General features: G+C 34.8%; 1 protein-coding gene across 7 annotated transcripts in view; it reads right to left on the bottom strand.

Moving 5' to 3' along the window:
* LOC148605079 (uncharacterized) overlaps positions 1-6,661 on the bottom strand; it is a 56,320-nt gene extending 49,659 nt beyond the window's left edge. For 2 of the 7 annotated variants that reach the window (XM_088548605.1, XM_088548603.1), the window contains exons 1-3: positions 6,569-6,648; positions 4,955-4,995; positions 1,374-1,446 (exon numbers count right to left, since the gene is read on the bottom strand). The gene's annotated coding sequence lies outside the window, so the exon portion shown is untranslated. Of the gene's footprint in view, positions 1-1,373; positions 1,447-4,954; positions 4,996-6,568 lie in introns of those variants that run through there. The other 5 variants (XM_088548606.1, XM_088548607.1, XM_088548608.1 and 2 more) reach the window with 5 other exon arrangements.

Below are 6,661 nucleotides of genomic sequence, written 5' to 3' on the forward strand. Positions count from 1 at the left end.
GGCGGTGTGTGCCATTGTCACAGCGGTACGAGTTCGAGTCCCGCGGAGGGAACGACCAAAAATTTGCATCGCAAATTTGACAGTTCTAACATTGTTGGGAATTTTTCAGACCTTTCTATACGTTTACAGATCTTCCCTGTATCAATTTGATCCCATAGAGCTGTGTAGCGAATAGAGTCGTCACATTCTGAGACGTTGTATAATATTGATTTGTTGTGACATGCATCATTAATTTGATCCTCTATCCTACATATTAACATCTAAATGAACTGTCCCGTACTACCATACATCGTGTACTAAGTTACAGCCCTAGATTAATCCTACGAGGAGGAATGACCAACCCAGCCAAAGCTATATTTTATATAGCCTAGCTGGTCGAGTGGTTCAGGGCGCTGGACTCTGTGCAGGCGGTATTGCTATAGATGTCACAGCGGTACGAGTTCGAGTCACGCGGAGGGAACGACCAATAATTTGCTTCGCAAATTAGACAGTTCTATCATTGTTGGGAATATTTCAAACCTTTCTATACGTTTACATATCTTCCCTGTATCAATTTGATCCGATAGAGCAGTGTAGCGAATAGAGTCGTCACATTCTGAGACGTTGTATAATATTGATTTGTTGTGACATGCATCATTAATTCGATCCTCTATCCTACATAGTAACATCTAAATGTACTGTCCCGTACTACCATACATCGTGTACTAAGTTACAGCCCTAGATTAATCCTACGAGGAGGAATGACCAGGCCAGCGAAAGCTATATTTTAGTATATAGCCTAGCTGGCCGAGTGGTCTAGGGCGCTGGACTTTGTGCAGGCGGTGTTGCCGTAGATGTCACAGCGGTACGAGTTCGAGTCCCGCGGAGTGAACGACCAAAAATTTGCATCGCAAATTTGACAGTTCTAACATCGTTGGGAATTTTTCAGAGCTGTCTATATATATATATATATATATATATATATATATATATACATTCAGTACTTGAACTGATCCGTGCACCAGAAATTCGATCGATCACCAATCAGTTTCCTGTCGGTCATCGATCCGTGAAACCGATTCATTTAACTGGTGATCGCATCACGTGACCCCAGAGCGGTCATTGCATTCTATGGTTTTTGTTGTTTACATTGTCAATTTTACACATATTTATATAATGTAATATATTTAAACATCAATTTATACTTTTACTTTACATTACTTTTATTCAAAACAGTTCCTATGTCATTTTACATAACAAAACTGCGATCACCATTTCTAACCATCGTAGCTCGATGTGATCATAACCACAATTCAGTGTATTAGCATCGCACTTCCGCGCAACCATCGTACCTTTGCGTCCCATTGCTGTCCCGAGTCTTACAAATATATTACCTTGTCTCGTTTACAAACTTGCCCATATATTTAACCAATACATTGAGACAGAGTTGAATGCTAGGTCCGCAATCTAAGAATAAAAATACATGGTTGTATTCAGTCCCAATTTGTTTTCCCTGAGCGTGAAAAAGTGATTTTTATTACCCCTTTTGGGTACTCAAATCCAACATGGTTCAAATCACCAGCCCATAAATTTATCCCCATGACACGAAAACAAATATTTAAAGCTAGACATTTTACGTACAAAAATCCTTCGTTTTATTTTTAACAAATAAAATGTTTATATGCTTAATTCATAAATATTCATGTCTCGAATTTATTGTAAAAAACAGCACTTGGTAAAATTTTAACAAATCCATATACTCAACGATGATTTTTTTCTCAGTTATTCATTTAAACCTATTTTCAACCAGTAATGTTAATGTCTGTATACAATTGATCATGCAATACCAAAAGGAAAAGATCCTCTCTATACCAAACAAAAACAATAAACAAGCCAAAACGTACACACACAATAAAAAGTAAAAATTCTAGAAGTCCTTAAGATTGTACACCTAACATTGTCGTTGTATCTAAAAAAAAAAGATGGTTCACCTAGGTACAAATATATAGTTCTCGGTAGAGATGTCACCTACTTTGTAAACAAAATCCTAATCATCTTCCAAATATACAGAAGATGTTTTCAAAATGCTGGCATTTTTGATCGACAACTTGTCCGGTGTGATGGACACATTTTTCAACAAACGGTCGGCATTCCAATGAGAACAACTTGTGATCCTCCACCTGTTGACCTATTCCTTTACTCTTATGAGGCTGACTTTATAGCTTTTCTTTTCCGAGAGAAAGAATATCGTTCAGCTAGATCCTTTAATCTCAGTTTACGATATATAAATGACGTATTATCGTTAAACAATCCTAGTTTCGGGGATTTGATACATCGCATCTACCCCCAAAGAACTTGACATAAAGGATACTACAGACACTGTGAAGTCAGTCTCCCCCTGCACTTCGACCAAACGTTACGACAAACGTGATGACTTGTCACTCAGAATTGTCAATTTTCCTTTCATTTGCGGCAAAATCCCTTCAGCACCTACGTATGGATTTTTCATAACACAACTTACACGTTATGCTAGGGCTTGCCGTAACCACGCCGAATATATGTTTCGCGCTAGACTTCTTACACTTAGACTTATGGAAAGGGTTATGTAGCTACACAGTCGAAGTCATCACTACAAAGGTTTTATGGTCGTCATCATGAACTCGTGGATCGTGACGATGTTTCCATCTGAATCATGAAAACTAATTTGTTCAGTGAGTCATAGTTTTCCTTTCCTCTTTCGTCTACCCTGGACTTTTTGGTGTTTTTATGAGCAATTCGGCGGGTGTTTCTAGAAAAGCAGAGGACACTTACTATACCGGCGCTCCTGGTCCATGCTATTGTTTAATGGAGTCCGAGTTGCTCATTTACTTTTGTTGCTTTGCGTGATTGCTTCAGTTGTTTTATGTTCTTTGTTTTGTTTGTCTGTTTCCAATGTCTGGTCTTTGTCCCTTGGTTTCATTCTTCTGATTTTCAATCGAATACTGGTGAACTTGAATATTCTTTCATACTTCACAGCTATGCAATAATGATGTCATTTTTTCTATCTACCGCTATAACCTTGGTTTCCTTGATTACTCTTTCCAAATTGATTGCGTTTAATGTCCATGATAAGCCTGAAATACAGGTGTCCTTGACTCAGTAGAGAATAGAAATGATGGGATTTGGAGGTTGGATATTTATCATTATCAGTTTATTCGGGGATTATATAAAACATAATATTAAAGTCCATGTTTTATTGGGGAAAACATGATGCAAAATTAATATTAAAATTACATAAACACATTACCTTTTACATATTGAAATATACCTTCCGAATCGGATTTAACCCCCTTTAAGATAAAAAATTTAAGGCTCCTCTCCTGCATCCAAATACATCCCATTCATTTTTAAACATTTTTATGCCACCTAGCAGTTAAAAGTACATAGTTTATAAGAATTATAAGAATTATTGCTGGGTCACTGTACTTTTACAGAAATATTGTATAAAACATATTATAACCAAGTGCCAAAGATACTTGTTTTGAATTCTGCATGATTATGTGCGTTTAACTGACAATGATATTTTAATAACTGTCAAATTTGCAAAACAGATTTTTGGTCGTACTTCCGCGGAATCGAACTTGTACCGCTGTGACATCTTTGACAACACCGCCTGCACAAAGTCCAGCGCCCTAGACAACTCGGCCAACTAGGCTATATAACTTAATATAACTTTTGTTTGCCGAGTCATTCCTCCTCGTAGGAATAATCTAGGGTTGTAACTTAAAACGCGATGTATGGTAGTAGGGAACAGTTATTCTAGGTGTTGTTATGTAGGAGAATGGATCAAATTAACGGTTCATGCCACAACAAATCAATATCACACAAACGTTTCAGAACGTGGCAACTCTATTCGCTACACTGCTTCATCTATAATGTAAACTTATAGAGGGGTCTGAAAAATTCCCAACGATGTTGGAAACTGTCAAATTTGCGAAACAAGTTTATGACATCTATGGCAGCACTGACGAATGGTTTAGGGCGCTGGACTTTGTGCATGTGGTGTTGCCATAGATGCCACAGCGGTTACATTATCTTCCCTGTATCAATTCGATCCGATGGACCAGTGTGATGGATAGAGTCGTCACATTCAAACCAGTAATTCCTTTTTAATGCAAAAATGTGAGACAAATCGATAGTTAAAAGAAACTGATATTGATCTGGTCGACTTTTTGACTACATTGAATAGACACTTGCTTGACCATAGCGATATAAATACAGTGTACAAAATGTGTCTACATTGTTTTAAGTTGATCAATACAAAACTTAAGAGACTTGTTAAAGGGGTCTTAAATCTCTTTTGCGTTTTATCTCTGGGGCGATCACATAACTCGAGTCTTGGGTCACATGGTTCTGTCAGCACATAGGTTCAATATAATTGACAATTAAATGACACTTAGCTTAGCCAAAATCTGATTAAAATCATATTAAACCTATGTATGCTGAGATTTAATATGCCAACCCAGGCAATGTATAACAGATATATAATTATTATTATAAGTATATATATTAACCTAAGGGTAAAGTTTGGTTGCATGAACTGTTTGACTAATAGATGTACTTCTAACAAAAATATAAACGATATAAAAACATTTTATAAGTTATACATAATTAAGTCCCCATATAATTAGATTTGCTTTCTCAGTATTGTCTAATTAATATGTGATGAAAGCATTTCTCTGATTAATCAGGGTTTTTTTTAATTTAAGTGGTTCTTCCGCTTTAACCAAATATACCTTTCACGGAACTACATAGCTAATCAGATATCAGAAAAGACTATTGAAATTTCGACATTTCTTCACTCTCTTGTTCTTTGTTTTAGATATCTACATTGTTTGGCAAACTTATCATTTTTTATAGAATTTTAAATTATGCATCAAAATTATAAAATGCTTTTAATTATTTTAAATATACATAAAATTCAAAAACAACTTACCTGTTGCCGCTGAAGTGATATTATCAAAAACGTGCACGGTACTGAAAATGATTGAAAATGCTCGACTATATATATATTTAGCTATATATAGCGACAATGCAATTGTTACTTAAAATAGAAAACACGGATTCACAGAAATATATATTTATGCAACTGAAGTAAGGCCTTCAAAGGGAAATATTTCGGTGTCATATTGATTATAAATATACAATATTTCATTCTTCTTTCTAACTGAGACCTATTGATGGTTTGGTCTTTGCTAGCAGCGGAAAGAAGAACGGTGATATACTTGTATGTTAAGTCATTATGATAATAAAGTTCTGATGTAAGAAAATATCATGAACGATTTTCGTATTTAATAGTTCAATTACATATTTAAACGGAAGATATTGATTTTTCTTAAGATGAAAAAACATTATCACAAATATTATTTAGGAACTCAATATGTGTATTCAAAAGCCAAACGTCTAAGCGACCGTACGCGTTCTATGAGATTTTGGAGCCATTTCTAATCTGCTTATGCAGTTAAAGATTTCCTTTGGGAGAGGAGTGCGTTTGCTTGTTTTTTTTTTTTTTTTTTTTTTTTTTTTTTGTTGTTGTTGTTATGTTTATGGTTTATGTTTTTTTCAAGTAAGAACTCTCAGAATACTGAGCGTGTAGGTGAAACAAGCAAGCTAGCAATGTTTAATATATCGTAGAACACGAATTTTAATATGCAAGAAACATCTTCAGTGCACATTTGATATTATTGTTAATCTTCACTTTCTGAACAACAGAACTTCTATGAATGTGAGTATAAAAAAAACAAATACTGATGCGTAAATGGTTTTAATCCTTAGGCAATAATCAAAGTGACATCTGCAAGGGTAACAATATTGCGTAATACGCTTATTGAAGATTTTAAACAAGGAGGATTGACCATTGCTCACATGGAGTCGATTTGAAGAATGTTTGGTAACTTTTCAAACTTTTTCCTGATCATAATTTAACCAAATAATTACATATGAATTCAATTTAAAAAGTATTGTTGTGCATAATACAAATGTAAAAATTCGGCAACTGATGACGCTGGCTTGGTTTCACAAACATATTAAATATTTGTGCGTGGTAACTAACAACAAATGTCTTACAAAAATGAAAAACAACAACTTCTGATAATTTATAGGTAAAGAAGACGCAAAATAAAGATAAAATTTTTGTTGCTTCTGCTACATATCTAATCAAATCAAACATATTTTTAGCAGGAATGCAAATGGAAAAAAAACAAGGTAAAAAGAAGCGGTTAATATGTGACACATCAAGTCAACGTCATATACGATTTCCTTTTTCAGTTATTGGACCAATATGCTATAAGTTTCTTCTTTGAATGACAGCATTCATTTATCATATGAGTGGTAGCCTGTTTAAACCAGACGTACCATTCAACGAACTTAACATCTCGTTTAATATCATGGAAGCTCATAAACACTGTGGTATTTCTACTGGTATACCTCATTTATGGGAATTACAGCTTTTCTACTTTCCCTTTCCTTATTGCCATATTCTTCATCCCAATTTGGCCCGTTTGGACGGGTAATGTATGATACAAAATTGCTAATTATTACAATCACTTACCTAATACGACAGTCGGCATGACAAATTGAAAAGAAATGTGTTGGTTTTTCAAAATGCATGTATTAAATGTATATGACCCAATACCACGAAGCT

This window comes from Perna viridis, chromosome 10 (genome assembly GCF_037379345.1).
Source record: "Perna viridis isolate PV_CMFRI_1.1 ecotype Kerala chromosome 10, ASM3737934v1, whole genome shotgun sequence".
Taxonomy (NCBI): Eukaryota; Metazoa; Mollusca; class Bivalvia; order Mytilida; family Mytilidae; genus Perna; species Perna viridis.